Genomic DNA, 25,566 nt, shown 5'->3' with positions numbered 1-25,566 from the left:
AGTATAAAATACTGGAGGCTGGGCAAGTTCACTTGGAGGTGAGGTTAGAGACAATAAACCATTTACATAGCTCTAGTGCTCTAGATTTATCTATATTCTTAATATTTATCGTATTGTCAATTGGACCAAGATTTTAAAGAGAGAAGAATTAATGAAATATTCTTTTGATTATCTTATTCCATTATCATTCACGAGACAGAAAAGACTATGAATGTTGATGACAAATGCTTTGCACCTCCTCAAGTGTTAAATCCTAATGGTTTATAAAACAATGTAGCATATCCAGTTGAGATTGCACATTTTTAATTGTAAGGGTATAATTTTTACAACATTTTCCAAAGATGCATTGTAGAAATTAAGGCAGTAAAGCAAGCCAACACAATCTTTTTAGAAATGAGGAACAAGTACAAGTAGATTAACATCAAGCATTGTTAACTTCAGAATGGGCCAGAAGAAACATTCAGTCAATGTCAATGGATTGATGGAAAGGTTATTTTCTAGTGTAGTAGGTTTTCAAATCGTATAATAGAAAATGTTACCATATCTTAGAAAGACAGAAAATGGGCTGATAGCTTTAGCCATTTTGAAAGCTTATGGTTAAAATGTATGCATTAGTTACTGTTTCAATTTTTTTAAAAGCAATGTTGCTGTTAGTCAGATGGAGTCTGTGTTTTTAACAAAATCAGAGAAATATAAACCAAATTGAAATTCTGTGAAGCATTAGTGTAGAATTTTAACAGAAATTCCTTGAATCCAGTATGCACACCTTATAAGGAAAGTGAGAGGTTATAACAGAATTATTTTCTAAAACCAGAAGGTCAAATGTGACTGCTTATGGGGGGAACTTAAGAAGAATCGATATTTGAAAATACTGAAGGCAAAGGTTTTAGATGAGGAAAAATCCTGAAAGGTGGAATGGCATTTCTTCTATTTCACAGGATTTTAATTTTATCCCATTTATGAGCGCTAACAATCACTTCAAAATCTTCTAAATCTCTTCACACATGACTGGGTCCTGTTCTCTCCCATTTAGCTTTTGTAGTAAGAAGAAAGTGGTACATGGCTAAAGTTGGGGAGGAAGACATTATGCTCAGATATTCATGATCTCTTGGTTCAAATTCAGAACATACAAAAGCGTAGGAGTGCACAATGTTGGTGTTGGGGCAAAATGAAAAACTAGCAACCAGAACCGCAGCCATGCTGAGAAAGATTAAAAATGAGAGCGCTAACAGAAATATCAATTTGGGGAATAGAGAAATTTTCATCTTCAAATTTTATTGTATGAGAGCGAGTTTTATCAAACATTAACTTTATAGTTTGAGAATAAAATGGCTTTCATTAAATTAAAAGCCTAAGTCTAAATGCCATGACATACCCATGTGTGGATTTCAGAGACTGAGAAGTTAAGTAACATACCAATCAAAATTTGAACCAAGCCTGCCATACTCCTTGAAATCCTATGTATTTTCCTTGTTCCTTTAACAATAGATAAAAATAAATTCATATCACCCAGTGACTAGAATCTATCATTGTAAACTCTAATTCCTTCTTAATGACATTATACAGATTCTATTTTTTTTTTAATTTTTTTAATTTAATGTTTTTTTGCTGAGGAAAATTCTCCCTGAGCTAACGTCTCTTGCCAATCCTCCTCTATTTTTTTGCTTGAGGAAGGTTAGCCACGAGCTAATGTCTGTGCCAATCTTCCTCCTTTCGTTTGTGCATTGCGGTGACAGCATGGCTGACAAGTGGTGTAGGTCTGTGCTCGGGATCCAAACCCATGAACCCAGGCCGCCAATGCAAAGAGGGCCGAACTTAACCACTATGCATCGGGGCCAGCCCCCAGATTCCGTTTTTTAATGTTATGACTTTGCTTTTCTTTGGTTTGTCATGACCTGACTTGGTTAAACTCAATTTTATTACTAATATAGAGTTCCTAACTCGTTAAATGACTAAAGAACAAACTTCTAGTCTCAAAAAAGTAATCATCATAATAATCATGTTTTCTTCTCCCTCCTTTCTCATATTCCAGCTGGTTATCTCATATCTCAAAGTACTGTTTACATGTTAGTATGTGCCATCCGAGAACTTTTCTCTATGCATAACCTAAAATATATGATATTATATGATATAATTACGAAATATATTTTATGAGGAAAATCAAATTTTCACCCAAATACCCAATAGCCCCTTTTTAGCCTACTAAATCCATTACATACATACTTAAGCTCAGATGCTTGCATGAATCTCTAGGCTTATGAGTATGTGCTGACAATATAATTTTTCCTGCATAACATATACTCACGTTTGATGTAAAATCTGTTTCCAAAGAGGCATGAGCTTTCATACAGTATGTACTTGTTAAATATTTATTTTCTCTTATATTAGTGTTTTATTGCTGTGTGTAACAAATTGTCCCAAATTTAGCAGCTTAAAACAACGTAAATTTATGATCTCAAAGTTTCCATGGGTCAGGAGCTTAGGTGTGGCTTAATTGGATGCTCTGCACAGGATCCAGCCAGGCTGAAATCAAGGTGTCAGGTGAGGCTGGTATCTCCTCTACGGCTCAGGTTCTTCTTACTTCATTGGTTGTTGGCAGAATTCAGTTTCTTGCGGTTATAGGACTGTCTTCAGCTCCTGGAGGCTGCCCACAACTCCCTACCATTTGGCCCTCTCCCACAATGTGGCAGTTTGCTTTTTCAAGGTAAATTAAAATGCTTTTAAAAGAGCATCTTCTGCCTCTGACCTCTAGATCCCCTTTTAATGGGCTCACCTATTTAGGTCAGGCTCCCACAGGCTTATTTCCCATTTGATTAACTTAAAGTCAACAGACTAAAAACCTGAAAAATCAGGTCTGAAGAAAACAGATATGAAAAATCCCTTTACTTTTGCCATATAACATAACCTAACAGAGAGAATGACTATCCCATCCTACTCACATGACACTCAAAGGCACAGGTTAATGCAGGGCATATATACCAGGGAATGGGGATCTTGAAGGATATTATGAATTGAATTGTGTTATCCCAAAATTTATATGTTGAAATCTTTACTCCATTATCTCTGAATGTGACCTTATTTGGAGATAGGGTCTTTACAAAAGTAATCAAGTTAAAATGAGTTCCTTAGGATGGGTTCTAATCCAATAGGGCTCTAATCCAATATGACTGGTGTCCCTTCAAGTAGGGGAAATTTGGACAAAGATGAATACAAGGATAATGTCATGTGAATATAAAGACAGCCATCCATAAGCCAAGGAGAAAGACCTAGAACAGATTCTTGTTTCCTAACCTTCAGAAGGAACCAACCCGGCCAATACCTTGATTTTGGACTAACAGCCTGTAAGAAAATAAATTTCTGCAAAGCCACCCAGGTTATAGTAACTTGTTATAGCAGTCAGACAAAACTAAGAAAGGGACTACCTTAGAATTCTGCCTACCACACTTTCTCCACTCTCTCTTACTTTTTTCCCATTATTAGCAATATTTACTTCCTCATCATCTTCTGTACATCTCAATGCTGTCAATCCTGCAGTGCATATTTTTGGGACATTTATTTAAGAGCTTTGACTATTTATTTAAAGTATTTAAATTATTTGAAATATCCCTACCTCAGAGTGGAACTTGAAGAGTCACATATTTCTTCACTTCTTGGAACCAATGTGACTAAGAATTGTGTGAACTCTTGTGGATTTCAATTGATTGCTCAGAAAGGGCAAGAATTCGCTTGAGTCAACATCATTCTGTTTCTATCCCAAGCCTTGCAATAGCAACAACTTACGTGTATTGAGGGGTTTCTATGTACATACAGGAGATCTTTATATGTATTGTATTGTCATAGTTTCAGAACATGGATATTACCAGAGCTCCACGATTGGATAGATTTGTGCTAATCAAATGTGCAGAACGCTAATGAATAAATCCTAATGCTAATATATTAGTACGTGCAGCACATCTTTATCATAGTTTTAAAGTAACTAAGAAACAATCAGTAATCAGAAGCTTTCTTTTTTTTTTTTTTTGTCAGTGTAAGTTAGGACTAGTTTTGGCTTTCCATATATAAACTCAAAAATTAAAGGTTAAACAAGGTAGAATTTTAATTCTCTCATGTAAAAAATGGTCAAAAGCTAGTCAGTTAAGAATAGATGATAACACAACTACTTCCAACTTCCCCCTATGTCTCACTAAGGTGAAGCATTTATCCTCAAGGCTGTAGAGATTGCATCTACATTCCAAGTAGCAGAATGGAGAGAGGATAAGAACTCCTTTCTTTGATGTGTTCCTACTGTCTTCTCCAATAATTTATTTTTGCTAATATTGAGTTGGCCAGGACCTAAATATATGATCATAATTAACTACAAGAAAAATAGGGAAATGCATTTTTAGTCGACATTTTGACACACTACATAAATATGAATGGAAAGAGAGAGAGACGATGTCATGTTGCTGTAGACAACCAAAAATTTCTGCCATAGTGAGTGTCCCAATTATGAAGCAATTCCCTACCCTAAACTCCAGTTCACACTGGATTAATTAAAAAGGGAATTTGATAGCTCACATAGTTGAAGTCCAAAGGAAAAATTTCCTAAAGTAATAGTAGAATCTGGAAGTCAATTATGCCAATGAGAATGCATATTCTTTCAGATTCTCTACTCTCTTGTCTTCAATGATTTCTTCATCTCTAAATTTGGGTCCCTTTATGTAAATATGTGTAAGTCACCACCAGACTTGTGGGTTTCCTGTTCACATCCAGCAGGAAGAGAAACATTCTCCACCTGAAACTTGGAAACATGATAATTCCAACAGAAATATTAAGCAACTTTAGCATACTGTTCACACAAGGTTTAAGAAATCATGACTTGAATTTTATAAACTGATTAGCCTAAATTTAACATGTAAGGGAGTGTTAGACATCTTAACTTGTTCACTTTTAATAAACAAGAAGTTAGAACAAACGGCACCAGATGATCTTGATAACATTTCATTCAGGTGATGACAAGCCCTCCTCATTTTTTCTGACTCACAATAGAATACACTTCTTTAAGAAGAAACTATAACACATCCATATATTAGTGTCTCATTTTTAAATATTACTGGAAATGGAAATTGACAAGCTTCTCCCTTATCTAAGACTTTTGCTTAAAACTATTATCATGTTGGAATTATTTCCAAAGATTTGTTGATGCAATTTATTAGATAGAAGTTTCTTTTACCTAAACAATATTTAGGTACAAGTTTATTCCATCTTAAATAATTTTTAATATGTTTCTTCTAATTTGTGAAATATCCTCTCTGATTTATATGAATTTTAATCAATTAAAGTAAATTTCTTGGATTTTTATACGCTGATTTTACTAATTTGGTTCCAAAAGAATAATTTTATCTTCAAATTAGAAGGATGCTTTTCATGCTACTTCCCAACCACCCATCATATATGATTATATTTATGATTGTCATTTTGTGTGACTTTTATTATTATAAAACAAAAAATAAAAATGGCATCTTATGTTCAGAGAATACAGGGAACACTGATCTCATTTTGGATTCTGTTCTGATATTGACACCTTGGAAACACGTTAATTATAAAATGGAACATTCGAAAGTAGAAGGAAAGAAATAATTATTACTTTAAAACTATTATTTTTGTTATTACAGTCATAGATAAAGTGCAAAAATAGTAAGTTCTCAGATAAGAAATAAAGAAACAAACAAACAAATAGAAGAGACAACACAAAGCTTTCCTACCTTCTTTGACAGCATGTAGTTGGAAGAAATAATACTGCTGCTTCATTGATGCTGTGGTGTCACAAAGAATGCTACCCAAATTTTTGTCAGTATGGAGTTGTATTTCTTGCTTATCTTCTGGGGCATTTTCTTCTGCTTTTATCTGGAAGTTACATTATCAGTGTTTACTTATATACTAAAAACAGCATATTTGTGTATCTTAAAATATGAATGACTCATAAATAGGGATCTCCCAGTGACTGGAATATTACAAAATGTCTTATAGTTAAGCCATCTGAGAGTGAATTCCCATTTTCTTATTGCCTACTTAGTACAGAAAAGTGAGACTGGGAAAAAGAAGTAGCAAGAGTAATTAATTCCAAGATGACATTGACAGCAAGGAAATCTGCTACAATTTACCAGAAACAAAATCAAAACTGCTCTCTCTCTACTTCGACACACATACCAAGTGATGTTTAGAGTAAGCATATTCTTATGTCAACTGACTTTATTATATGTACCAGAGCTTTTCTCAGCACACAAATTTACTTTTTCAAAAAGTATGTTTAGATTTAAACAGTAAACACCAAGTTGTGTCTCTTTTTTTGTTTGCTTTTTTAAAAATCGAACATTATGCTAAGTGATAGAATCTAGACATAAAATGCCACATATTGTATGTTTCTAGTTGTATGAAATACTCAGAATATGCAAATCCATGGAGATAAGAAGCAGATTAGTGGTTTCCAAGGGCTGAGAGGGTGAGGGGATGGGAGTGACTATTTAATACATAGAGGTTTCTCTTTGGGGTGATGAAAATGTTCTGGAACTAAATAGTGGCAATGATTGCACAACATTGTCAATGTACTAAATGCCATTTAATTATATGCTTTAAAACAGTTAAAATGGTAAATTTTATATTATGTATATTTTTTGATAGATAGACAGGTAGAGCTATAAATAGAAATAGATTCTGTCAGTTGGTAGAAGCATAGGTAAACTAGTAAGAGTGCTAAAATGTTAAAGAGAATGTGAAAAACACAGCACTTAATATTGTCTTACTTAACAATATGGAAGTAACTTTAAGAATACAGAAGATATTTTTAGCTTGTATAATATTAAAATAGGACAAATAAATGTGATTATTCAATAGCTGAAGTATTTTACATAAAAACTTAGAAAATTACACTTTAAAAAGAAAAAATATGCCCAAGCTGAAACACACTCAAATGGCAACAATCTACAAGAGCTGTGGATTAAGAATTAGTAAATAGTTTTAAATGAATTTGCAGATTTGTAATAATTCTAGTACACTGGAATCATATGACTCATAGCTCTAAACACAGTCTACTTCAACAAAAGGAACCTCAATGTCATTCATCAGTGGTGTGAAATCTACAGTATCAGTTTGAATAGTAAAGATATACATATGTTATAAATGAATCTAATGCTTTGGAAGGCTTTAGATCTTTAAAATAATTCAAATAGGTATTTTTGTTCCTACCATTTTTTCTTCAACATGTATTGGAATATAAGACATATGAAAGGACATACTAGCATATTAACCAAGTCGTTCAAGGAACATAATTACCCAACTTATCCAAATGTTGCTCTACATAATTGCTCTAATGTCTTAACATTGAAAAATACTCATCACCATACATAGAATGCTTAATTTATAGTACCAGTTCCAAACCAGAGTGAAATTATTTCATGAATAGACCAATGAACGAGTCAGTATTGAACACGCTCTTTTCTCTACACTTAGAAAAGTTGGAAGAGCCAAGCAAAAATATCTCTTTCATATAAGCAATCCCTAGAGAATTAAATATACAGAGTCGTTTCTGCTTCCCCCTCCTCCTTTGTCTTGGCGATCTATAATAGACATACACCGAAATTTATGCTTAGTTTTGCTATTTTGGGAGTTCCCCTTCCCCCTACTGGAGTGATTTCCAGCATCCATGTTTTTTTTATTTGATCTAGGAGTGAGCAGATGGGTCCATGCTGTGCCAATAATATTTTTGGAAACATAGAAATTTAGACTAAGAGACGGTTTGAAATATCTAACAATATCTGCTGCTAAAGTCTCCAGGGATAAACCAATTCTAATCATTCCTAAAATATGACTGTTCAATTCTTCTTTTTGTTTCATAAATTACCCCAGTATTCTTAAAATAATTTTTCTTTTTTACTTATAGTTGCTTGTATCCGTTTTTTCCTATACTTTCTTTGTTCTTCCTTTGAGTAGAGATTTTTATGTAGATATTACTCATTTATACATCAAAAGCAATAACCAAAGTAATATATGCCAATGCACTAGAATTGACAAAAAATCTTATTTGGTTTGAGCTTTGAACTTGGAGATAAGTATATAAAAATCCAATTATTTAAATAAGCTTTAGAAAACTAGCATAAATTTTTAATTATTTCATGAAAAAAATTCCAAATGTTTTTATGTTCACTGCTTAATATGTATCTATTAATCAGAAATTTAAATATATTTTTGTGTATATACACATACACAGAATATTGGAACAACATCTAAAATGATTCTAAAGCAGATTTTTGAATAATGATATGTTTCCTGTTGAAGTTATCATGTAGTCTTTAAACAAAAAATAATATTAAACCACTTAGTATGTTTTTTTTATTTTTTACTCAGTGAAAAAACCTTTGTTGTTGAGGTCAGGTAAATTTAGAACATATATCATTTTATTTTTTATTGTGAATAAGGAAAACTTATTCCCAGCTAGCTTGGTTAGCTGATATGGAAATTAAATTTGAACCAAAAAAGAAATACTCTCTGATGACACAGACACATTTGAACAACATTCCTTAAAAGCTATTTTTCCCAACATTAGTCAAAAACTGAAATAATAAAAGATATGGAATCTGAAACTTTTCAAATGAAACGCATGTAACTTTCAGAGGTTTAAATAAATCCTTAATTTTTATTTCATGGCATTATATTGGGGGGGATCATTTTTTAGAAGACAGCTTCTGTGAAATCCACCCTCACCCTCACTCTCCTTGGCTCGTCCTGGGTTGGCATTGTTGTCTGAAGTTCATTGGTTATCCACTGATGTAGTTTAGCAAGTTGGTACATTGCTATCCTTAAAACTACCAAAGAAATTTCAGGGAAAAAAGTAATAATTCTCTCTGAATTTCACTTAGTTCAACTACAAAATGGAGAATAAGAGGGAAATAAAATAGTATTATTCAGTTGTTCCTCTACCTTAATATTTGATTGTGTCTCGTGTCTCAGATTTAAAGAAAAAAGAAAATATTTTCTCATTTTCACCTATCCAGTAAAATGTGAACTGTCATGGTCTTCTCTGGCCACAATGTTTTCTGTAATAGACCTTGCTCTGTTACAGAGTTTTTATTTTTCTTTAATTTATTTTTTTTAAAGAGTCTCTCCTCTTGAGACGGGAGGGAGCCTCTTGCCTCTTACGTGATGGCCCTGTGACTTGTTTTTTTTTTTGAGGAAGATTGGCCCTGAGATAACATCTGTTGCCAATCTTCCTCCTTTTTTCCTTTTTTCTCCCCAAAGCCCCAGTAGAGATAGTTGTATGTCACAGTTGTACATCCTTCTAGTTGCTCTATATGGGATGCCCCCTCAGCATGGCTTGATGAGCAGTGCGAGCATTGGTGCCCAGGATCCGAACTGGCGAACTCTGGGCCACCAAAGCAGAACATGCAAACTTAACCGCTATGCCAGCCCCTCCGAGTTTTTAAATAATAGACCTCGCTTTTCAATGTAGTAAAAGCATCTTTGTTTTGGCTCCCAAGTTCCATAATACAAATTTTCAAACAAAGCAAAAATTTTAACCAAAGTTTATCTTTGATTCCTCTCCATGTCATCTTTTTCTTATCTCTTAGAAGATTTCAGAGTGTTTTAAATTGACTGTTGTTGGAGAGTAGTCTGCCTTTTTACTAGGCAGCAAGGTTTCCCTATCTTTATTCTGCAATATAATAGTCATCATTACAGTAATTCAGTGCTTCACAATTTATAAAATATTTTACCTATAGTATCTAAGTCAAAACCTATTACAATTATGACAATCACTATAAATAATGTTATTTTCATTGTATAAAAGAGAAAAGTGAGACTCTAGAGCTCACAAGGTAGGAAATTTAAGGGGGGTGTGTGTGTGTGTGTATGCGTGTGTGAGATTATCTAATATGAATGAGGGAGGTTGAAATAAAATATTATCTTAGGGGTTATCCTGTGGCAGAAAAAAATGACTTTTCTCCCTTTGTGAAATATACTATATAGGAAATTTCTTTAAAGTGTGTTATGTGTGTTTGAGATTATCTTATTTAGGAGTTGGATTGAAAAAATTAAATTAGTTATCATCTTGTGTTTGGCAGAAAAAATTATGTCTTTTCCACCTTTGAAAATATAGAAATATTTACTTATTGTAGTATACTTAGGGTTCAGAAAGTGAATAAAATGTATCATGAACAACGATATTATCTGTTAATTGAGAAGATTAGCTCAAAGAATATTCTGATGTATTCAAATTACGCTGGTGTTATTTAGGGTACATAACACTAGCTACTGTAAAATATAACCCCCAATCTCAGTGACTCAACATAATAAAACATTATTTCTTGCTCACATCAAAGTCCAAGGTGGCTCATCAGCGAGCTCTGATGCATTCTTTCAGGGACTCAGGCTCCTTTCACACAAGGTTCAAGCGGCACCCGCATCGCTGAGCCAGTGAATGGGGAAGGAGAGGGAGGATGGAGAAGACGTATGTGATCTTGACTATCTATGCCTGAAACTAACAGTTTACTTCCTCTCACTCTGCATTGGGAACATAATCAAATAGCAGCACCTGGACGCAAGAAGGCTGGCCAGTATAGTTTAACTCTCTGTCCAGGAAAAAAACAATAATACGTATTTATTGAACACATACCATTGTCTCTACCACAGTTTGTCATTTTGTCACCAAATATGCATTGCATTCTTATTCCCACCAGGGAAATCTTATGAATTTTGAGGGTTTTAGAAAGCTTTGCTTTTGGGGGGCACTTTCTTTTCCAAAATCATTAAAATTATATTTTACAACTGCCTTGGTATGAAGATAAATGTATTAATTTTATATATTAAATATTTTCTTTGACCTAAACATTTATCTTCTCTTAGGATTTTAAAAGAAAACAAAATATTTTGTGGGCACTTAAAAGTATTGTGGGACATAGGCCTTGTGCCTATTGTGCCAAATGAATAAGTGAGTTGGCCCTGTTTCCCATTTGTAAAACTCTGTCGTCCACCTTAAGGAAGAGGACCCAAGGCACCGTGCAATCACAGCACCAAGGTCAACGTCCAGGAGCTTCAGGTGATGTGTAGTCCACTCCATCAGGTATAGCTGTGGTTGTTCTTGTCTGGACAACTTTGAAATAAATAGGAGAGTTCCGCACATTCTAAACTGAGTGTACAATGTGGAACCAGAGACAGGATAACCTCCATGAAAGCTCCCACTTAGAAAAAGTAAGCAAGGGCCAGCCCGGTGGCGCAAGCGGTTAAGTGGGTGCATTCCGCTGCGGCGACCCGGGGTTCGCAGGTTCGGATCCCAGGCACACTGATGCACCGCTTGTTAAGCCATGCTATGGCGGCGTCCCATATAAAGTAGAGGAAGATGGCCACGGATGTTAGCTCAGGGCCAATCTTCCTCAAGAAAAAAAGGGAGGATTGGCATCAGATGTTAGCTCAGGGCTAGTCCTCCTCCCCCCCAAAAAAAAAAAGAAAAGAAAAAGTAAGCAAGCCCACTCATTACTGATTCATACAGTGTTAGATTTCTAGAAGTGTTATATTGTGGGACAAGCAGTACGTGGTTTCTCAGACTTGTCAGTGGAGTATGTTTCCTTTTTAGGTTCTGGTTCTGTTTTTCTGTCTGCCCCCTCCCCCCATGGTCCCTGGCTCTGCCCTCAAGGGATTTGTTTATTATCTTTTATGGACATATTTTCAGAGACATTTGAAAGAGTGTTTTCCTTGGGGGCTGTATAATATTCACAGCTCACTTCCTGTTCACTGCAGGTTTTTTTTTTTTTTTTGAGAAGATCAGCCCTATGCTAACATCTGTTGCCAATCTTCTTTTTTCTCCTCAAAGCCCCAGCACATAGTTGTGTATCCTATTTGTGGAATTGTAGCTCTTCTATGTGGGATGCTGCCTCAGCATGGCTTGATGAGCGGTGGGTAGATCTGCACCCAGGACCTGAACTGGCAAACCCCAGGCCGCCCAAAGCTGCATGCCAGAACTGAACGGCTATACCACTGGGCCGACCCCACTGCAGGTTATTTTAAACCCTAATGAAAGGTAAGAATTAACATGTCTGAAATTGGTGCCCTGGAAGCTAGCCTCCAAAGAGGAAGTAGACTTTTTTTTTTAATAATTTTATTTATTTATTTTTCCCCCAAAGCCCCAGTAGATAGTTGTATGTCATAGTTGCACATCCTTCTAGTTGCTGTATGTGGGACGCGGCCTCAGCATGGCTGGAGAAGCAGTGCATCGGTGCGCGCCCGGGATCCGAACCCGGGCTGCCAGTAGCAGAGCACGCGCACTTAACCGCTAAGCCACGGGGCCGGCCCAGAAGTAGACTTTTTGAAGAGCAAGATCACTTGAGAATTTAACCTTGTTTAATGGAAATGAGCTAGAGATGAGTCCTTGAAGCAGTAATGCTTGTTGAATGCTGAACTGGCAAATCAGGAATGAAAATCACTAGTTTCACAAGTCAGAGCTACAATTGGAAAGCTTGGACCCCAGTCCCAATCTCTCCAGGAGAGGAGCTGATATACCACCAAATATTAATGCTGAAGAGGAGGAACAAGGCTGAAGGACAAGACTGGTACCATTTTACAGCAGAAACTGGAAATAGTCTTGAACCCAGCTTATGATCACATGAGGGAAGGGACTGATGTTTCCCAAATCATTTATCTTGTTAACCCCACAGCCTAAAGTCAAGGGGTCACCTCACAGCATCTGACATTCAGTTCTGCTCAATATTAGTATCATGCTACCCCCCTGCAAAGTGTAATTGACAATAATTGGCTTCCTGTTACCACCTCAGCAAATTTCTCCCAATAGACAATGTTTTCAATCTTTTATTTCCTATGTTTTGGAGTTTTCTAACCTTTCCAGGCCTCGAATTCCTAGATTCCAAGAAAGTATTTTCATATCAGCTTAGAAACTAACCATTCTTCTCCTGAGCTCATCTATTTCTCTTAGGACTTTGTCAAATGGCTAAAAATTATCCATACACATTAAAACTATTCTGACTACTTTGCAAGAAGATGCCAGATCTACAATCTTGAAGTTTGCCTCCTAAGTTATTACAGGTAACAATTTTTCTAAATATTTGTAACTGAAAGAAAAGCATCACCAACTTTCTAGCCTCTGACCTCAGTTCTTCCTGTCCACTACCCAGCCCCTAATCCAAAGCCAAATACTTAAATTTTTTGTTCTACCAGAACTCCCATCACTTGTACCAATTTCTTTATTAGTTAAGGTATATCCTAGCTCCTGCAACAGATAAACCCTCAAATCTCAGTAGCACAACCCATTAAAACATAATTTTTCGTCTCTTTACTGACTATCCAACACAGGGTGGTATATATGTTGTAGGCGTGAAGGGAGTCTTCTGCAAACATTGATTCAGGGCCCCAAGTTCTCTCAATCTTCAACCTGCAATTTCCAGATTATACATTTCCTGAAATTATACAACCAGGGAATAAAGAATGAGACAATGGAAAAGGTATCTCCATTTTGACCATTTTACCCTGGAAGTGACACATCATTTCCATTCTTATTCCATAGCAACATATTTGTCACTTAGAAGCAAAGAAGCTGGGAGAAATGTTCCGGCTGTTGACCAAGAAGGAAAGGAAGCAAGTTTGTCAATGCATTGCAATGTCTTTCCTTTCTAAGTTTACTAAAGTAGTTGAGTTGCTAATAATTAGATGCCTTACAGCACCGATTAGTTCTGGAATAGAAACTAAATCAACTCCAGATTAGTTGTCCTGCTTCTGATGGGATGTAGACCTGATTCTAAGTGACAGGAGCATTGAGTAATGTAGAAGTTCACTCCTTCCACCTCCAATATGCACACACTCTCAAAATAGTGCAGCCATGCCATTATCCAAGAGGATTTAGTGGCACTGAATCTATCAATTACAGCCAAAGGGAAATTATTCCAACTAATGAGTTAGTTACCTGCCTTATGCCCAAGAGTAGGAGAGTAAAGTAAGGAGAATGGTGAAGATGGTTGGAATCTTGCACATGCACACTCTACTCAACCAAATTATGGTTGGTCTTGGTGTTACAATAACAACAAAGCTACAAAATGTAATAGGCTTCATCCAGAACCAGTGTTACTTGGTTCGAGAATGAATATAGGACTGAGAAAACACAGCAACACAGCAAGAAAGTCAGAGCAGAGTTAAAATCTCATAACTTCTAGGCAGTTTCCCCAGGTCCCAGTCACTCCTTACTTGGGACATTTGAGAAATTAGACTGGTTGGGCAGAGACTACAAAAATTCAGCAAAGTCATCAGCTCCAGGGTACTGTCATCTTTTATAACTTTCTGTTTATGAAGCCAACTCAGTGATACATTACCAGCTTCCATTCTTGGGTGCAATGCAATCTTATCAAGGGCAATTGAAAAAATTAACTTCTCAATGTTTCTGAGACTAGAAGAAAGTTCAGAAACCAACTTTTAAGCTTTTCCTTTCAGAGTCATTCCCAACTTTATTATGCAACCTCAGTGCCCCCTCCACACTATTATTAATTATCTGAATAAAGAATACAGTAAGTTCTCATTTTAACTCTAAAATGGGTGGGGTAGTGAGCCTTCAAATATGACCCTACCATGAACCATATTTTCCATTATTCATGCCCTTGTGTAGTCCCTCCCATATTGAATCTAGGCTGACCCTGTGATGCTAGAATGTGTCAGAAGGGATGATGATTCCATTCCAAACTAGCCTTTATGAAAGTTGTCAACTTCTGCTTACTGGGATTCTCACTTTGGGTTTACCTGATTGGCCATATAAGAAATCTGGCTACACTACTGGAGAGACTATGTAAAGGTTGTATGGAAAAGAGGTCCTTCGACTACATAGACATTGACCAAGAAAGATTGAGGCACAAACTTTGGAGCATCCCACACCAGCATCTAGATGACTCAAACCCCCAGGAGCCACCTGACTACAACCAGTTAAGAGACCCTGAGCAAAATAGCAGACTTGCTTAGCTAACCGTGAAGGATAATAAAAGATATACTGTTTCAAAACACAACTTCTGTGGTGGTTTGTTATGCACCAGTAGATAACCAAAACAGTAGGATACAAAAATAAAATACTATTATGTGAAATGAGAAGTCATGCTATTTTAAGGCTAATGAAATAACCAAGGTGAGCCTGCAAACTAGCTGACCAGAAATTCTGGGATCTAGATGTCAATCACAAATAGGATTATATATGAATATTCACTATTACAAAGTTTTACTCTTCTTAATATTGAAACAAATAAAAGTAGCAGGGAATAGTGAAATAGGGATGTACTATCTCTCAAAGTAGCACAGAAGCTATTTTGCCATAGTCATGTATCCCAAGACTAAAACAATATCTTCCAACTCAGTATTTTCCAACTCAGAGTCCAGTGCTTCTCCATCATATCTTGCCATAAAATAATACAAATGTTTACACTCTTAAAGTCTCTTAGCGTATTATTTTATTTACCTGAAGAGTTATAAATTTTGATCCTAAATAAATAGTGATTTAATCACCCACGATCATTAAAGCTGTTTGAATATATGTTTTCAATAGGATGAGATTTGGGGATGGGTATTATATAGGGCTTTAGTATTACCTAGAGTATATGAGCACAGGAAGAACCATCAAGTCTCCCTATAATCTCTCATTATTTTTCTCTGACAGATGTTTACTTGAATTGCTAGTAATTCGTGGATCTGTGACAAAAGCAAACTCAAGCCACATCTTGTATCCTCATTATTACATGAAAAACAACCATCTTAGGCTTGATTACCGCATGCTCTCTTCCCATTCCAGAATTCTTTGATTCTACGATTTGGAGAATGTTTGTTGGAAAGATCTTTGGAGTTCATCCTGCTCAGTATGTGACATTGGTTTTTAACTAAAGAATCCCTGATTCTTCAAAACCTGATCTTTTCTTTCATAAATATTAGTGCAGAAGCTAGAGTCTAATAATTATTACATCCAATTATCACCTTCTTCAGCATAACAACTAGCTGTTCTGAGACAAACATCAAAGGATGAGGACAAAGCCTCCATCTATTAAACTTCATGCTTTATTTTTTGACAATCAGCTTTATACTGCTGATCTCTAAGGTCCCCCATGCAGTTTCAAGTTTGGATTAAATTAACCTGCATTTAATTTGCTACCTCGCCTTCTTACAAATCGTGTCGCTAGGGGCTCGTTTGTCATTAAACCTAAGAACTAACACAGAATTGATGCTTCTACAAGTCACCAACACCTGTAAATGATTTTATCCATTCACACCATAGCAGCCCCTGTACTGCTGTCACTTAGCTATTCCCATGAAAGTTGTATTGATGGTTTATTGTGTTGTGAAGATCAGAAAGATAGATTTTTTTCTTTAGTGCACACATCTAACACATCTTCGCCAACAAAGATGTAGTCCTGAATACTGAAACTTTATGATTTCTATATTGAACGGTAGTGATAGAAAATAGAATTAATCAATTTCAAACATCTGTTAGCGTCTTTTATGTAATAGATGTACACCGTCTATTTAGCTATGTAATAGCTGAATTTAAATTGATATTTGTCTCCTCTGATCAATTTTCCCCGGGTTATTTATGTGGAAATTATCTAAAAATGTGAATGTATGCAGGTTATTTAAATATTAATCTTATATAGTAGAAATTTTGTGAAAAGAGAAAACAGTCTTAGATGATTCTTAAAATTTTATTTCATGTTTTTGCAGGTTGAAATGGGCCCCTCTCCTGTTCAAGAACTCTAGAACATCTATTTAATCCTTTTTATTTTTTCATAAAGAGCAAATATATTTCCAAATAATAGCATATAATATTCTTTCATATATTGCCAATATTGTATGTACTTTATCAATTCTCTTCTTAAATTACTATTTTGTGTTTTTCTTTCTAAAATCTGGGAGAATTGACCAAATAATTTAGCCATTTGTGATGATAGAATTTTATTTTTTCTATTTTCCAGTTTTATAATTTTCCATTTTATAATTTGCCATTTTCTTTTTAACTTTTGATCTTTTATTTTTTTCTATGCTATTAAAATGTATTTTTATTACAACAGGGACCTCTTTTCCTTTTTTATTAAAGAGAGCATTAGTGTCAGTATACTTTCTTTTCAGTAATGCTTTGATCATTTGGATTTTAAGGTTTTGGATGTACTGCATTCTCTAATTTCTGGTGAGCTAGCTCATATATAGTAGACCACTTTCAAATTTCCTTTGCACATTAATTATTATTTTATTGCACTGAATTCAGATGAAATCTTTTGATGCTGCAAAACAAGACAGTGGTGGTGAACAGCGTGGGATTCGGAGTTGTTGAGACCAGGTGCTCCTCTGTCTCTGCCTTTGGCTAGCTCCGAGGCTTGCACAAGTTACTACAAAATATGGGAAATGGTATTCTCTCACTTTCTATAATGATTAAAGGACATATGTAAAATATACCTCTGTGCCTGGAAAAGAATTAGCACTAAATAATGCAGTTCTCATTATTTTTGAAGTCACTGCTAAGGTTATAAAAATGACATATATTGAGAACAATGTTCTTAAGAAGTATGTTCTCTGTTATTGTAATTTATTCAACATCATAAACTGTTAATTTTATCTCAAATATTCTATTTTAAGTAAATATTATATTGCTGTTTTATCTGATTGATTTAGACTGATAAGGGGAATCTAACTGTGTTTGTATCTAATAATGTGTAACTCTTTTGGGTTTTTTGGTGTTTTTTAATTGACTTTATTTTTGAGAGCAGTTTTAGGTTCACAGCAAAACTGAGGTGAAGGTACAGAGATTTCCCAAATACCTCTGCACTCCCACTATCAACATCCCATATAATGCTCTCGCATTATCAACATCCCCCAACAGTAGTATATTTGCTGGAATTGATGAACCTACACTGGCGCATCATAATCACCCAAAGTCATAGTTTACATTATAGGTCACTCTTGATGTTGTACATTGTATGGGTTTGGGAAAATGTATAATGACATGTATCTCTCATCATGGTATCATGCAGAGTATTTTCACTGCTCTAAAAATCCTGTGGGATCTGCCTCTTCCTCCCTTCCCCTGTCTCTCCATCCACTGCAACCACTGATCTTTTTACTGTCTCCATAGTTTTGTCCCCTCCAGAATGCATACCTTGCAAACCTGGAATCCAGAAGTTTGCCCTTTCAGATTGGCTTCCTTCACTTAGTAATGTACATTTAAGGTTTCTCTATGTTTTCTCATGGCTTGATAGCTCATTTCTTTTTTAAAGCCGAATAATATTCCATTGTCTGGACATACCACAGTCTATTCATCCATTACCTACTGAGGCACATCTTGATTGCTTCCAAGTTTAGTCAATTATGAATAAAGCTACTATAAACATCTTGTGTAGGTTTTTGTGTGGATGTAAGTTTTTTAATCCTTTCGGTAAATACTGTCATGCAATTGCTGGATTGTATGGTAAGAGTGTGTTCATTTTCTAAGAAACTGCCAAACTGTCTTCCAAAGAGACTGTACCATTTTGCATTCCTACCAGCAGTATATGAGAGTTCATGTCGCTCCACATTCTCACCAGAATTTGGTGTTGTCAGTGTTCCAGATTTTGACCATTTTAATAGGTATGTAGTGGTATCTCATTGATGTTTTAATTTGCATTTTCTTTTGACATATGATTAGGCATATCTTTTCATATGCTTATTTGGCATCTTGCGTATTTCTTCTGAAGTGACTGTTAAGATCTTTGGCCCATTTTTTAATCAGATTGTTTTCTTATTGCTGAATTTTTAAGAGTACTTTGTATATTTTGGATAACAGTCCTTGCATAGATGTGTCTGATATTTTCTTCCAGTCTGTGGCTTGTCTTCTCGTTCTCTTGATATCGTCTTGCTCAAAGCAGAAATTTTTTGTTTTAATAGAGTCCAGGCTATCAATTCTTTCTTTCATGGATCATGCCTTTGTTATTGTACCTAAAAAGTCACTGACAAACCCAAGATCCTATAGATTTTCTCCTATGTTATATTCTAAGAGTTTCATAGTTTTGTGTTTTTTATTTAGGTCTGTGGTCCATCTTGAGTTTATTTTTGGGAAAGGTCTAAAGTCTATGTCGAGATTCATTTTTTGGCATGTGGATTTCCAGATGTTCCAGTGCCATTTATTGAAGAAACTTTGTTCCATTGTATTGTATTTCCTCCTTCATCAAAGATAAGTTGACTATATTTATGATGGTCTATTTCTGGCCTCTCTATTCTGTTCTATTAACCCATTCTACTGATGTCTATTCTTTTACCAGTAATACACGGTCTTGATTACTGCAGCTTTATAGTTAGTTTTTAATCAGGTAGTATCAGCCGTCCAACTTTGTTCTTCTCCTTCAATATCGTGTTGGCTATTCTGGGTCTTTTGCCCCTCCATATAAACTTTAGAATTGGTTGGATAATATCTACAACATAACTTGATTGGATTTCAATTGGGATTGCATTGAATCTGTAGATCAAGTTGGGAATAACTGACATCCTGACAATATTGAGTCTTCCTATCCCTAAATATAGAGTAGCTCTCCATTTATTTAGTTTTCTTTGATTCATCCATCAGAGTTTTGTAGTTTTCATCATATAGATCTTGTACATATTTTGTTAGATTTATACCTAAGGATTTCATTTTTGAGGGTGCTAATTTAAATGGTATTGTGTTTTTAATTTCAAATTCTACTTGCTCATTGCTAGTATATATGAAGGCAATTGACTTTTGTATAATAACCTTGTATCCTGCAACATTTCTATAATCACTTATTAATTCCAGGGGTTTTTATTGATCTTTTGGATTTTCTACATAGATGATCATGTCATCTGTGAACGAAGTTTTATTTCTTCCTTCCCAATCTGTATACCTATTATTTCCTCTGCTTGTCTTAACACACCCGCAAGCACTTCCAGTATAATGTTGAAAAGTAGTAGTGAAAGGAGACATCCTGCCTTCTACCTGATCTTGGTGGGAAAGCTTTTAGTTTCTAAATGTTAAGTATAGTGTTAGCTGTAGGTTCTTTGTAGATATTCTTTATCAAATTGAGAAAGTTGCCCTCCATTCCTAGTTTACTGAGAGTTTTTATCATGAATAAGTCTTGGATTTTGTCAAATGATTTGTTGCATCTATTGATACGGTCATGTAATTTTTCTTTATTAGCTAGTTGATGTGATTGACTACATTAATTAATTTTCAAATGTCGGATCAGTCTTGCATACCTGGAATAAATCCCACGTGGTCATGGTGTATAATTTTATCTATGAATTTTTGGACTCAATTTGCTAATATTTGTTGAGGATTTTTGCATTTGTGTTCTTGAGAGATATTTGTGTAGTTTTCTTCTAATGTCTGTACTTATTTTGGTATTAGGATAATGTTGGCCTCATAGAATGGGTTAAGAAGTATTCCTTTTGCATCATTATCTGAAAGAGATTGTAAAGAATTGGTGTAATTTCTTCTTTAAATGTTGATGGAATTCACCAGTGAACCCATCTAGACCTCTGTGGAGTTGTTTGCATTGGAAACCTTTTTTTAATTTTAATTTTTGGAATATCTTATTTAGAGTAGTTGTAGTAAATATTGTTACATTATATATTTTGGTATTTTTATTATTATATAATGCCTCCTCTTCTTTTAGGTACTTTTATTTGCAGTCACTTTAACACAGGATAAAATTCTATCTTGGTTTTATTGGTATATTTCCCTCAGCTTTTTTTTGTTTTGTTTTGTTTTTTCAGTGAGGAAGCTTGGCCCTGAGCTAACATCTGTTGCCAATCTTCCTCTTTATGCTGAGGAAGGTTAGTTCTGAGCTAACATCTGTGCTCATCTTCCTCTATCTGTATGTGGGATGCTGCCACAGCATGGCTTGATGAGCGCTGCATCACTCCCCACTTAGGATTTGAACCTGTGGCAGCAGAGCACGTGATCTTAACCACTATGCTACCGGGCTGGCCCCTTACTCAGCTTTTGACTCTTGCTTGGGTTTTTTTTTTTCAGGTGGTTGCTGGTGTTTTCATATTATTCTTTTTTAAAGACTAACAAACCATGTACTCTCTCATCTTTCACCCAAGAGACAAAATCTCAGTAACCCATTAATCCATTAACAGAGACCACCAAAGGATGAGACCATAAAACCAAAAGCAAAAGGCACCAGAAATCACGTGAGTATTCAAAAAGGATCAAAATCAATTTCTTACCCTACTACCAAAGGGCCTAAGTACTATTCTGCCATGAAAAGGAATGAAGTACTGACACATGGTACAATGTGGATAAACCTTGAAAACATTAAGAAAACATAGTGAAAGAAGCCTGTCACAAAAGACCACGTATTATATGATTACATTTATATAAAATGTCCTAAATAAAATGATTACAGCCATTAAAATAAAAGCAACATCATTATTGTTGAAATGAAATATATTAAAATAATGATTCAATTTGATTAGACACAAATTTACATTTTTCATATTCAAACATATTTTAGAAGTAATGATAGCTTATTCAGTCAGTAAACCAGTGTGAGTTTGGGAAGAATATACATAAGAAAAAAAAATCTATCTGTATCTTATGCTTAACACTGATAAATCAGAGAAGACCACTTTTTTATTAAACCAAAATTAGTCAGTTGTCCTGTTTGCAAAAAGTTACTGAAATTAAGTGAACATAAATTCTTAAGATGTTTCTGAGTTAGTTCCTTTCATCAAATTTTATTTTAACCATGGTAAAATACACATAACATAAAGTTTACAATTTTTAACCATTTTTAAGTATACAGTTCAATGGCATTGAATACATTCACATTGTTGTGTGACCACCACCACCATCCATCTCAAGATTCCTTTTCATCTTGTGAAATTGAAACTTTATACCCATTAAATAGTAACTCCTCATCCTCCCTTTTCTCTAGGTCCAGGCAACCACCATTCTGCTTTCTATCTCTGTGAATTTGACTACTCTAGTTTCCTCATAGAAGTGAAATCATACAGTATTTGCCCTTTTGTGACTGGCTTATTTCACTTAATGTAATGTCCTCAAGGTTCAGAGGTCAGAATTTTATAGCTTTTTAAGACTGAATAATACTCCATTTTATGTATATATGACACTTTGGATATTCATTCATCTGTCCATGGATGCTTGTGTTGATTCAACAATAATTGTTTGTGTTTTTTTTTAATGGTAATTGCATTTATTTATGAAAAGATAATAAAAAATGAAACAAAAAACAAGAAAAAAAACAGATTCAGATCAACTCAGTTTTATAGTGGACTTAGCAGTTGGGTAAATTGTGTCATATACTATTATCCAGAGACTGGATGAACTGGTCTGTCTGTGCTTCTTCCCTAGAGCATCGACCCGTAGTAGATTATACTAATTTATCATAATATCTTCTCTTTGTCCCCTGTGTTCTGACGTTTTACTATGAGGCAGCAAGACATGGAATTATTGTTATGTCTCCTACATGTGATTTGTTGGGATTCCTGATTCTGATGCTTGTTGACCCTGGCAGCCATAGAGAGGCATCATTCAGGTCTTCCTACAACAGAACTTGCTGTAGGAGCTCACTTGTACCACTCTACAGCAGCTGGCTTAATAGTGCACCTTTTATTAGCAGCAGTCCCATCTCTATATTATTTCCATCTACTTCTCTACTGACTTCCCATGCATCTCCCTAATGCATACTTGCACTTCAATCCTTGTCTCAGGGTCTGCTCTCATTATCCCATCTCTACTCAATGATTTGTCAACCGTGGTGAGTTGAACTTTTGGCAACACTGTGTTGGGGTTAAAGGCTCTCCTCCAAAGAGGGAAAAAAAGACATTTTTCTCATAATTTCTCTTAGCTAATATACCTATGCTTTGATCTGCATAAGTTCCATGTGTTGTTCTGCATATGATAATTTATACCATTTTAATTACTTATATGTTTAGTGGGGATAATTATAACACACTTCACTTTGTATATTATGCCCTATTAAATAAAATGTATACTCTCAATTCATTCAAATCTACAGCAGTGCTTTTGTTTAAATATTCGCAACCCTCTATCTGATAAAGGGTTAATATCCAAAATATATATAAGAAGAAAAGTTTTAGCATTGAGATACCTTGGCATGTACGATATCTATCTTTAATGTTTTTGTAATGATCATCACGCATACATCCTCAGGAACCAGCAAACTAATTTTCCATATTTCAATGTTATTCTGCAAAGGAGACTATTTGGATAACTAAAGATGACAGTACTACCTTTTTAACAAATGTTTTTCATTTAAAATTCTAAAGCGATTCAATGTTATTTGTTAGCTTTTTAACAACTATAAAATCATGTACTTGAAAATAAATTTGTCTCAGATATTATATTAACCATACATTTAGGATATAATGTTTTATATGCGCTACCATGATTTTCTTTTTTTTCTAGCTTTTCCAGCTTTACCGAGATATAATTGATGTGTAACACTGTGTAAGTTTGAGATGCATAGTGTGGTGATTTGATATACATATATATTGCAAAATAATTAGTACAATAAGATTAGTTAATACATTTGTCACCTCATATAACTGTAATTTTTTGTGTGTGTGGTGAGAACAATTAAGATCCACTCTTTTATCAACTTTCAAGTATATAATACAGTTAACTATAGTCACCGTGCTGAATATTAAATCCCCAGAATTTATTTATCTTACAACTGGAAGTTCGTACTTTTTCACCAACGTCTCCCCATTTCCCCCACACTCCAGCCCACGGCGAGCTCTGTTTCTGAGTTTGGTTTCTGAGTTTGTTTTTTTTTTAGATTCCATATATAAATGAGATCATACAGTATTTTTCTTTCTCTATCTTATTTCACTTAACATAATGCCCTCAAGTTTCATCCACATTGTTGCAAATGGCAGGATTTTCTTCTTTCTATGGCTGATTAATATTCCCATGTGTGTGTGTGTGTATATATATACATTCGATTTTCTTTGCCCATTAATCCATCAATGGACACCTAGGTTATTTAACTTATTATTTAAGTTATTTATTAAGTTATTTATGGCTATTGTGAAGAATGAGGCAATGAATATGGAAGCAAAGACATCTATTCAAGATAGTAATTTAATTTCCTTAGGATATATACCCAATATTAGGATTGCTGAATCATGTGGTAGTTCTATTTTATTATCTGAGACCATAAAACTCCTAGAAGAAAACAGAGAAAAAGATCTTTGATTTCAAAATACATTACAAAGCTACAGAAATCAAAACAGTATGGCACTGGCCAAAAAACAGACACATACACCAATGGAACAGAATCAAGAGCCCATTAATGAACTCATGAATATATGGTCCGCTAATATTTAGCAAGAGAGCCAAGAATACTCAACGGGGAAAGGATAGTTTTTTCAATAAGTCATGTTGAGGAAAACCGGATAGCCAAATGCAGAAGAATAAAACTGCCCCTCATCTTATACTATTCACAAAAAATAACTCAAAATGGATTAAAGACTTAACTGTAAGACCTGAAACAATAAAATTCCTAGAAGAAAACATAGAAAAAAAGATCCTTGACATCAATCTTGGCAATGATTTTTTGGATATGACACCTAAAGCACAGGCAACAAAAGCAAAAATAAACAAATGGGACTACGTCAAACTAAAAAGTTTCTGCTCAGCAAAGGAAACAATCAACAAAATGAAAAGGCAACTACTGAATGGGAAAAAAATATTTGCAACCCTCTATCTGATAAAGGGTTATTATCAAAAATATATAAATAACTCATACTACTCAATAGCCAAAAAAAAAAAAAAAATCTGATTAATATATGGGCAGAGGACCTGAAAGAATATGTTTGCGACACACGGATTCAATTAATCATCTCAGAAAAGACAGGAATAAAAGTGGGATTATCCAGGAAAGATCTCTGGAAGAGCCTTTTATCTCATGGCTTGGACCCCCATGAATTGCATAGGAGACCAACAAGGTTTTGAGAAGTTTTTAGGAGAAGAAACTCTGGTAGCCTGGAATGAAAAGGATCATGACAGGACAAAATAAAGGGAGGCTGTTAGACTTTCAAAATTCTATAGGCAGGAAATGAGCTGATAGAGGTACTTAGCTGCAAACATGTGTTATCTTTTAAGAAAAAGGAATAGTGACTCTGGGGTGGTTCATAGCTCAGTGGGACTACGGAGAGTTCTCCAAAGAAAGAAAACCAATAGGACGTCTTAAGAAAGAGAGATTTATTTTCTGGAATTAGCTCGTGTAATTGTGCAGACTGGCAAGTCTGAAATCTGCAAAGCAGGCCAGCAGAATGGAGACCCAGGAAACTGTTGACACAGCAGCTCAAGTTGGAAGGCAATCTGGAGACAGAATTTCTTCTTCCTCAGGGTATCTCAATCATTTTTCTTAAGATCTTCAACTAATTGGATGAGGCCCACCCACAATATGAAGGGTATCTGCTTTACTCAAAGTGTACTACTTTAAATGTTAACCATATCTAAAAAATACCTTAATGGCATCTAGACTAGTGTTAGACCAAACAACTGGGTACCATAGCCTAGTCACATTGACA

General features: G+C 34.9%; 1 long non-coding RNA gene across 1 annotated transcript in view; it reads right to left on the bottom strand.

Moving 5' to 3' along the window:
* LOC147914454 (uncharacterized) overlaps positions 1-25,566 on the bottom strand; it is a 138,837-nt gene that overhangs the window by 95,627 nt on the left and 17,644 nt on the right. Inside the window, exon 2 of the long non-coding RNA XR_015555476.1 lies at positions 5,745-5,886. This is a non-coding gene — a long non-coding RNA (uncharacterized LOC147914454). The remainder of the gene's footprint in view (positions 1-5,744; positions 5,887-25,566) is intronic.

The sequence above is a fragment of the Ceratotherium simum genome, chromosome 20 (assembly GCF_057802395.1).
Source record: "Ceratotherium simum simum isolate JZ-2026a chromosome 20, ASM5780239v1, whole genome shotgun sequence".
In the NCBI taxonomy this organism is placed as follows: domain Eukaryota; kingdom Metazoa; phylum Chordata; class Mammalia; order Perissodactyla; family Rhinocerotidae; genus Ceratotherium; species Ceratotherium simum.
The sequence above is the reverse complement of the archived record's forward strand: the minus strand, read 5'-3'. Positions and strand labels throughout refer to the sequence as shown.